The sequence below is a fragment of the Oxyura jamaicensis genome, assembly GCF_011077185.1.
Source record: "Oxyura jamaicensis isolate SHBP4307 breed ruddy duck chromosome 13 unlocalized genomic scaffold, BPBGC_Ojam_1.0 oxy13_random_OJ72505, whole genome shotgun sequence".
NCBI classification, from domain to species: Eukaryota; Metazoa; Chordata; class Aves; order Anseriformes; family Anatidae; genus Oxyura; species Oxyura jamaicensis.
Window position 1 is genome coordinate 10,386 of NW_023304319.1, and position 10,424 is coordinate 20,809.

The 10,424-nt window shown below is 46.2% G+C and overlaps 1 long non-coding RNA gene across 1 annotated transcript in view; it reads right to left on the bottom strand.

Annotated features, from left to right (window-relative positions):
- Positions 1-4,817, bottom strand: part of LOC118157879 — an 11,201-nt gene extending 6,384 nt beyond the window's left edge. Inside the window, exons 1-2 of the long non-coding RNA XR_004746735.1 lie at positions 4,637-4,817; positions 2,749-2,751 (exon numbers count right to left, since the gene is read on the bottom strand). This is a non-coding gene — a long non-coding RNA (uncharacterized LOC118157879). The remainder of the gene's footprint in view (positions 1-2,748; positions 2,752-4,636) is intronic.
- Between the last annotated feature and the right edge of the window lie 5,607 nt (positions 4,818-10,424).

Consider the following 10,424-nt stretch of genomic DNA (forward strand, 5'->3'; position numbering starts at 1 on the left):
GGGGGTGGGCAAAAAGTGAGAAAGAAACATCAGCAGGGCAGCTGACCTAAATCAACCAAAGGGATATTCCATACCATATGATGTCACACTCAGCAATAAAAGGTGGAAAAAGGAAGAAGAGGGGAGGGGTGGGCTCTCGTTGTGAAGACGTCTGTCCTCCTCCCGAACACCGGCTACGTGCGTTGAGGCCCTGCTTCAAGGACGTGGTCAAGCATCGCTCATTTGTAGGAAGTAGAGAGTAATTTCTTTCCCTCTGCACTTCCACATAGCCTTTACTTGTTTTGTTTAGTTATTCCCTTTCCCCCTCCCTCTTCCCCTTTCCCTTTTTTCCCCTTAGTTGAATTGTTTAATTAATAATAATATTTCCTTAATAATATATATATATATATATTTTTTTTTCTCTTTAATTAAATCATCCTTATCTCAACCCGTGAGTTGTTCTTTCCTTTACTTCTTCCCCTCCTCATCTGAGGAGGGGGAGTGAGAGAGCGGTTGTGGTGTTCAACTGCCTAGCACAGTAAAACCACCACAAGTACATGTCTTGAAAGATGTAAAAGTGGAAACAGAGACGAAAATTTGTTTTAATGATTTACTTTGGCTCCCTGAAGCAGAGTACAATTTATTAGGAAGGGATTTGATTTTAAAATTAAACTTAAGCATTCAAAGCCAAGGAGACAAACTAGAGATTAAACTATACACTTTGTCGCAAAAGGACAAAGAAGTCATTAACCCCTCAGTATGGTATAAGGAAGGGGAAATCGGAAAGATAAAAATGGCCCCCATAAATGTTAAAATAATAGATCCACATCGTCCAATCAGAGTCAAACAATACCCTATACCAATGGAGGGTCGAAAAGGATTAAAACCCGTAGTTGACAGACTTCTGGAAAGAGGAACTTTAGAGCCTTGTATGTCACCCCATAATACACCAATCCTTCCTGTAAAGAAACCAGATGGATCATACAGGATGGTACAGGACCTGAGAGCTCTCAATCAGAGAACAATCACTAAATTTCCTGTGGTAGCAAATCCCTATGCTTTACTGAGTCATATATCTCCCAAGCATACTTGGTATAGTGTTATAGATTTAAAAGATGCTTTTTGGGCTTGCCCTCTGGATGAAGAATCCAGAGATTATTTCGCCTTTGAGTGGGAGGATCCCGAAACGGGAGGAAAACAACAATTAAGATGGACTGTGCTGCCACAGGGATTTACAGAGTCACCAAATATATTTGGACAAACTTCAGAAAAGATTTTACAAGACTTCACATTACCCAAGGAAGTAAAATTACTACAACATGTGGATGATCTATTGGTGGCAGGAGAAACTAAAGAGGGAACCCGAAAAACTACTATTACGTTGTTAAACTTTCTAGGAGAAAAAGGATTAAAAGTGTCTTGATCAAAATTACAGTTTGTGAGGGAAGGAAGTAAAATACTTAGGGCATTGGCTGAGTGAGGGGAAAAAGAAGCTAGATCCTGACAGGGTAACTGGGATCCTATCCCTAAGACCCCCACAAACTAAAAAGGAAATACGGCAAATACTGGGATTATTAGGATATTGTAGACCATGGCTTGAAAGCTACAGCGAAAAGGCCAAATTTTTATATGAGAAATTAACTAACAACCGACTTAAGTGGCTCACAGAAGATGATCAAAAATTTGAGGGAATAAAAAGGGCATTAATTGAAGCACCTGTATTGAGCCTCCCAGACCTGGAAAAACCTTTCTATCTTTTTGTGCATACGTCAAACCAGACAGCGTATGGGGTTCTTACTCAGAATTGGGCAGGGATTAAGAAACCCATGGGATATTATTCTAAATTACTTGATCCAGTAAGCAGGGGGTGGCCTGCTTGTCTTCAAGCCTTGGTTGCTACAGCGTTATTAATAGAGGAAGTTAGGAAAGTTACCTTTAGTGCCCCTTTAAAGGTATATACTCCACACAATGTCAGAAGTGTCTTACAACAAAAAGCAGGAAAATGGTTAACGGATAGCCGAATCCTAAAGTATGAAGCAATACTAATTGACTCCCCTGACTTAGAACTGAGGGTAACTTCTGCTCAGAGTCCAGCACAATTTTTGTTTGGAGAACCATCAGAAAAATTACAACATAACTGCTTAGAGGTAATTGAGTCTCAGACTAAGGTGAGACCAGATTTAAGGGATACTGAGTTGGAGAAAGGGGAAGCACTGTTTGTAGATGGCTCCTCCTGAGTAGTGGAAGGAAAAAGAAAATCAGGATATGCAATAATTAATAAGGACCTAGAACCAGTGGAATCGAGGCCTTTGAGTCCATCATGGTCAGCTCAGGCTTGCGAGCTGTATGCCCTATGTAGGGCCCTGGAACTATTAAAGGGAAAAAGTGGGACTATATTTACAGATTCCAAATATGCATATAGGGTGGTCCATACTTTCGGGAAAAATTGGGAAGAAAGAGGTTTAATTAACACTCAGGGGAGGAATCTTACACATCAAGAATTAATAGTAAAAATTTTAAGGGCACTAAGAGAACCAAAAGAGATAGTGGTACATGTGAAAGGACATCAAAAGGGATTAGATTACCGAACCAGAGGAAATAATCTAGCAGATAAAGAAGCCCAGGAAGCAGCCTTGAGAACTCAGGTCGTTAGAATTAATGTAATACAGGAGGAAGAAAGACGAGAGGAAGGGGAAAAGAAGTTTACCCCTGAGGAACAAACAAAATTGGAGAAAATAGGGGCTAAGTTAGAACAAGGGAAATGGACACTGCCTGATGGGCGAGAGATATTACCAAAAGCCTACACGAGACAAATATTAGAACGATTGCATGCACAAACACACTGGGGTACAAGGGCGTTAAGTGATCATTTCCTTAAACAACTTGGTTGCATTGGGATTTACGAAATAGCAAAGCAAATTACACGAGGTTGTTTAACCTGTCAGAAGGTAAATAAGAAAGTGTTTCGACAAGTAGCCGAGGGAGGGAGAAGAACAGTTTACAGACCTTTCGAGAAAGTACAAGTTGATTTCACTGAATTGCCTAAGGTAGGGAGAATAAAATATCTATTGGTAATGGTAGATCATTTAACACAATGGGTAGAAGCTTATCGTGCATCACGGGCTACGGCACAAATGGTGGTAACAATTTTATTAGAACACAATACCTAGATATGGGATAATCCAGTACATTTATTCTGATAAGGGTATGCACTTTACTTCTAAAGTAATAAAATTATTATGTCAATCATTAGGCATTCAGTGGGAGTACCACACTCCGTGGCACCCACAAGGCTCGGGGAAAGTAGAGAGAATGAATCAAACAATAAAACAACAATTGGCCAAGTTAATGATCGAGACACAAATGCCTTGGACAAAATGCTTACCATTGGCACTTTTAAACATTAGAACTAAACCACACAGTGAGACTGGATTATCACCATATGAAATGTTATATGGCATGCCTTATTTTCAAGGGATGCCCCTTGGGAACAATGTAGTTGAGGATTCTAGTATCCAAAAATACATAATTACCATTGGTAAAAGATTAAAGGAACTAAGAGAAATAGGGATGATGGCTCAAACACCACCTTTAGGATTCACAATTCACCAGTTGAAACCAGGAGACAGGGTTCTAATAAAAACATGGAAAGAAGAAAATCTATCTCCCCTCTGGGAAGGACCCTTACTTGTTTTATTAACCACAGAAACAGCTGTAAGGACTGCGGAAAAAGGATGGACGCATGTGTCACAAGTGAAAGGTCCAGTGAGAGAGTGGAAAGTAACATCTGAACCAGGAGAAACTAAACTAGCCATCAGATGGACTTCAAGGAACTTTCGTCACAGAATATAAGCTAAGTTGCTGTGGGAATTTTATTATAATTACTCCTGTAAAATTGGAAAACAGGGAAACTTCTAAATGGATATTTATTAAGGGAGGGGATTTGTAAATAACAGGGATCAGTTAAGTGTTATCCACCATACAAATCGAGTTTTTGGACATAGATTGTAAATTAGAAAAGGAGCTAATTCTAAAAGGACACCCTTAGGGAAGAGGGCAAGGCTGGATAGGGAACCAGTGCTGCGGCCAGAAACGTCTGCCAAGGGCTGCAACCCCTTTGGGCTGTGACTGCCGATCACCATGACCCTTAGCGGACCTCTTCTAGTCCTATTTGGGGTCAGTTTCTTGGCCCAAGCTACGACAAACAACTGCAGTCAATGTGTAACAACTACTAGAAAAGGAGGGTGGAGCTCCCAAACACTGGTGTATCATACAATCTACGAATGTAAAGGGGAAAAAATAGAAGCTGCATTTTTAACCTAACACAATATGCTCTATGCAGAGAAGGTGACAGGACCGTATGCTAAGATCCAAAAGAACTCCCTTATCAATATTGGGTAGAAATGAAGACAGATTATCAATATTGAACTATTATTCAATTCATTCTATCATGAAATGTAAACAGGAGTAAAAAAAAAAAATGAAATCCCCACAGTTGCTAAACCTTAGTAATTGCTGTTTAGAGATTGATGATGAAGAAAAAGCTGTGAATGAACTTGTAAAAGAAATGAAGAAAACTGCATGTCCCAATTCAAACTTGGAATTTAATCAATTTAAGAGAATGATGGGGGGACTTTATGGGTGGTGGTTGGCCCACTAAGATCGGGATAGTTGTATTTGGAATATGTGGAGGATTGTTAATAATTAAATGCTTAATGCCCTGTTTTACCAGATTAATACACTCGGTTATACAAGGAATGCAAATATCTGTGGTACCTGTTGACCCAGAACCAGGGGAAGGGAAAACCCATTCCCTAATGATACTAAAAACAAAAGAAGATCCAAAATTGGAACCAATTCGGCAAATATTGACTCCATTGGAAAGGAGAACACGAATGAATACCATGAAAAAGGAAATGGGGGATTGTGAGATATGTTCATCTGATTTTGTGTCAATGTAGAGCAATGCTAGGGCCACATGATAGAATGTGACTGTCTTACATATCCTTGTATAACCACAAGATTGGAGAAATGGAGATGGTTAATGTATGTATATAGTTATTGTGTTTGGTGATCAATATATGTATATGGTTTTTACATTTGATGGTTAATGTCTGTATATAGTTCTTGTGTTCTGCAATGGCCACCTGACAGGAACAGCCTGGACCAGTGTTGTTGCTAGGCAGAGGGCGGGGGGGGGGGGGGGGAGCATGCATGTGGTCTGGGGTCGAGAAGGTTCGAGAAGATTCCAGAAGAAGAAGGCATGCTCGAAGGAGGACACGCCCACCAATGAATATGCATTAGTAGAGGAGATATAAGCCCGAAATGGGAACTGTGGGGTGTGCGTCTTGGTGGAGCAGAGACTCCCAATGCACCCAGCACTGTTTGCTTGCCTTTATTCCTCTAATAAATTGCTAACTTTAATTGGAATTCTATTTGAGACTCAATCATTTATCACATTAGGAATAGGGGAGATGTGAAGGACAGAAGTTATCTAAGGTGATAGTCACAGCAAACAGTGGCTGCACTAGAACAGAAAGGGGGGGGGGCGGAGGGGGGAATTGAGAAAGGTGAAGAGAGGACTTTAGGAGGGTTTAGAGGAACATTAGGACAGAACCAGCATGCATACTGCAAGAAGGAAAGACATTGGAAAAAAAAAATAAATTGCCTTAGGCTGAAGGATAAACGAGGCATGGACTTTTTTTGTTGGATACGGCAGCTTCTTTCTGTGTTAATTCAAAAATTGATTCTGGAAAAGCGCTGAGTCTGTAAATGTAAGCAACTGGCCAACAGGAAAAGACGTTCTTTTTGCAATGCTTGAAATTTAAATTGGGGAAAAATTATTGGAATTCATCCATTTTTATACTTACCCAATTTGCCAAGGCCCTTATTTTTTTAACGAGGACCTCGCGCGGATCGGCTACAGCGAGGGCTCCTGGCAGGGAGACAAACGGAGCCAACCCCTAAACTCCCCCCAGTAACGCAGCATAGAGCCGACTGGTCAGAGCCGCAGCCCCGACCCTCACCCCGAGCAGGCAGGAGCTGTGCTTGTGCCGCCGCGGGCGCTGACGTGCTGAGGGCGGAGCCAGGGGTGACAGCAGCCCTCCCCCTGGCGCTATAAAAGCAGTCCCTAGGGAGCGCCGCAACCCAAGAGTGCTGCAAACAGGACGTGCTAACAAGACCGGCTTGGCAGTTAGCGCAGGCAGTTAACAGGACCGGCTTGGCAGTTCAGGCAGGGCAGGGAGGAGTGCAAGGAGGATCCTCACCTCCCTTTCTCTTCCCCTCCTCTTGTCAGGGAACTTTGCCTCTTTGCACCTAGAATTCACCCAGGTGGGCACCCGTCGCAGCAGCCAGGCCAATGCGGTAACCCCAATGGAGGAGATACAGCCTCTCTGGGCTCATGTGGGCAGTCAGGTGGATCCCCTGAGGGGGAAGTGGCAGTCCAGGCTGGAAACGGTGGGGAGCTCTGGAATCTGGAGGTCCCCCTGGGTCCTGAGGGAAGAGAGGGCTGTCATGGGTGCAGGTGTGCCCTGCTCAAGGAACTCCTCAAGCAGGTGGCTGGGCTGCAGCAAGAAATCCGCAGCCTGAGGGGATCCTGGGAGTCTCTGAGGGAGACGGATAGGAGGTGTCAACCTGCCCCTGCTGATGCCCAGCAGTCCCCTCCTAAGTCCCTGCAAGGGGTAGTAGCTGACCCAGCTGATCACATGCAGGACAGAGGGCTGGATTGCCTGCAAGAAGAAAGGGGCTGGACCCTCGTCTCAGATCAAAGGAGAAAGAGACATTTGCCGCCGACACCCACGGTGCCACAAACCCCCACGGTGTCCCTGGGTAATAGATTTGAGGCTCTCAGGCAGGAAAAGGAAGAGGGTGAGGGTCTGGACAGTAGTTGGAACCTGGGAAGTAACCCTGAGAAGCATGTCAAGACTGGGGGAAGTACTAAGCATAGGGACTGGGGCTGGACGGGGCACTGCATCAAAATCAGTGCTACAAAAAAAAAAAAAGGGGGTGGAGAGTATTAGTGATCAGAGACTCCTTGCTGAGGGGCATTGAGGCTCCCATTTGTTACCTGGATAACCTATCCAGAGAGGTGTGCTGTATTCCTGGAGCATGTGTCAGAGATGTTAGGAAGGCTCTGCCACAGCTCATTAAACTGGAGGACTATTATCCTCTTATAGTCATTCAGGTTGGGTCCTGGAAAGCTGTAACAAGAAAAATGAGGAATATTAAAAAGGACTTGGCATCCCTGGGAAGGTTGTTGAAGGGATCGGGGGTGCAGGTAGTGTTCTCCTCTGTCCTCCCGCTGGGTGACCAGGACCCAGAAAGAAGGAGGAGAACAGGACGGGTAAATGACTGGCCATCTGGGGTGGGGTCTGGACCAAGGATTTGGGTATTTTGGTCTTGGGCAGCCCTTTGAGAAGCCGGGTATGTGGGCTGCTGACAGACACCAACTCAGCAAATGGGGCACAAGTGTGTTGGGGAGCAAGCTCTCTGGGCTGATTACCAGGGCTTTAAACTAGGTTTGACGGGGGAAGGGAGGGGAGCTAAAAGTGACAGAGAAGGGCTGGGGGAAGTTGTCACTGCTGTCACTGTTGAAGATAGTAAGGAAAAACCTCTGAGATGTCCCATAGGATTGTCTGAGGGCTCCTCAGAGAAGGTAATGATCCTGATACCCCGTCCGGAATCTTCTTCTTGCATCCTTCCTGGGGGAACTGCGCCTGCTGCTTCCCTAAAGTGCCTGTACACCAATGCGTGGAGCATGGGAAATAAACAGGATGAGCTCGAGATCTGTGTTTGGTCACAGGGCCACGATCTCCTTGCAATCACGGAGATGTGGTGGGACAGCTTGCATGACTGGAACACTGTCATGGAGGGCTATGTCCTTTTTAGAAAGACAGGCTGGGGAAGAGAGGGGGTGGGGTTGCCCTTTATGTGAGGGAGCAATTAGAGTGTACCCAGCTCCACCTGGGGGAGGGTGAAGGACAAGTGGAGAGCTTGTGGGTGAGAATTAAGGGGTGGGCTGATATGGGGGACACTGTTGTGGGGATGTACTACAGGTCACCAGATCAGGAGGAGGACTCCTGGGGGACTTCAGTTATCCAGACATCTGTTGGGTAAGCGATTCGGCCAGGCATGCGCAGTCCAAACGGTTCCTACAATGCATTGAAGATAATTTTCTGACGCAGGTGGTGAAGGAGCCAATGAGGCGGGGGGTGCTTCTGGACCTTGTCCTTACCAACAGGGATGGGCTTCTTAGGGATGTGAAGGTTGGGGGCAGCTTGGGATGCAGTGACCATGAGATGGTGGAGTTCCATATGGAACTTGGTGGAAGAAGTAAGGCTAAAAGCAGGATTGCTACCCTGGACTTTCGGAGAGCCAACTTCAACCTCTTCCAGGAACTGCTTGGGAGTATCTCATGGGCTAGATTGCTAGAAGGCAAGGGTGCTTGTGAGAGCTGGGCAACATTTAAACAGCACTTCTTCCAAGCTCAGGATTGGTGCATCCCTAAGAGTAGGAAATTGGGGAAGGGGGGCAGGAAGCCTGCGTGGATGAGCAAGGAGCTCATGGACAAGATCAAAAGGAAGAGGAAGGTCTATGAAATGTGGAAAAAGGGCCTGTCCTCTTGGGAGGAGTATAGGAGTGTTGTCAGGGCCTACAAGGACGCGACGAGGAAGGCTAAAGCCCACCTAGAGATGAGGCTTGCAAAAGAGATAAAGGATAATAAAAAGGTTTTTTTTTAAAAGTATGTAAACAGTAAAAGAAAGACTAGGGATAATGTGGGTCCCTTGCTGAATGAGGGGGGTGTCCTGGTAACAGGAGACGCTGAGAAGGCGGAGATGCTGAATGCTTTCTTTGCTTCAGTCTTTGCTTCAGGGACTCCCCCCCGGGACTCCTCGACCCTGGAGGGAGGAGAAAGGGTCTGGGAAATGGAGGGCTCCCCCCTGGTTGACGGGAGAGTGGTTCGGGAGCATCTGAGTGGGCTCAATGCACACAAATCCATGGGTCTTGATGGGATGCATCCATGTGTGCTAAGGGAGTTGGCAGAGGTGATCGCCAAACTGCTCTCTATCATCTTTAAAAGGTCCTGGAGAACGGGTGAGGTGCCTGAAGACTGGAGGATAGCCAATGTCACTCCGGTCTTCAAGAAGGGCAAGACGGAGGATCCGGGAAACTACAGGCCAGTCAGTCTCACCTCTGTCCCTGGAAAGGTGTTGGAACAGTTTGTTCTGGATGCCATCTCCAAGCAATTGGACGAGAAGAAAGTTATGAGGAGTAGTCAGCATGGATTCACCAAGGGGAAGTCATGCTCAACCAACCTCTTTGCCTTCTATGATGGCATCACCATCTGGGTAGATGGGGGAGAGCATTGGATGTCATCTACCTTGAGCTTAGCAAGGCTTTTGATACTGTCTCCCATGAAATCCTGATAGTAAAGCTGAGAAAGTGTGGGATAGAGGAGTGGACAGTAAGGTGGGTTGAGAACTGGCTGACTGGCTGAGCTCAGAGGATGGTGATTGGCAGCGCAGAGTCCGTCTGGAGACCTGTGACTAGCGGTGTTCCCCAGGGGTCGGTGCTGGGTCCGGTCTTGTTCAACATCTTCATCGACAACCTTGATGAGGGAATAGTGTCTGCCCTCAGCAAGTACGCCGATGATACAAAGCTGGGAGGAGTGGCTGACACGCCAGAAGGCTGTGCTGCCATTCAGTGAGACCTGGACCGGCTGGAGAGATGGGCAGGAAGAAACCAAATGAGATTTAACAAGAGCAAGTGTAGAGTCCTGCACCTGGGAATAAACAACCGCATCAGTACAGGCTGGGGGATGACCCGCTGGAGAGGAGCTCTGCGGAGAAGGACCTGGGGGTCCTGGTGGATGACAGGTTGACCATGAGCCAGCAGTATGCCCTGGTGGCCAAGAGGGCCAACGGGATCCTGGTGTGCATAAAAAGGAGGGTGGCCAGCAGGTCAAGGGAGGTGATCCTCCCCCTTCCACTCTGCCCTGGTCAGGCCTCACCAGGAGTACTGTGTCCAGTTCTGGGCTCCCCGGTACAAAAAAAAGACAGGGATCTCCTGGAAAGAGTCCAGTGGAAGGCCACAAAGATGATATGGGGCCTGGAGCATCTTCCCTATGAGGAAAGGCTGAGACCTGGGTCTCTTCAGCCTGGAGAAGAGAAGACTGAGAGGGGATCTTATCAATGTGTATTAATACCTGAGGTGTGGGAGACAGGGATTTGGCCAACCTCTTTTCAGTGGTTTGTGGAGACAGGACAAGGGGTAATGGCCACAAAATGGAGCACAGGAAGTTCCGCACCAACATGTGAAATAACTTCTTCACAGTGAGGGTGACGAAGCACTGGAACAGGCTGCCCAGGGAGGTTGTGGAGTCTCTTTCTCTGGAGATATTCAAGGCCCGTCTGGATGCCTACCTGGACAGCCTGCTCTAAGGAACC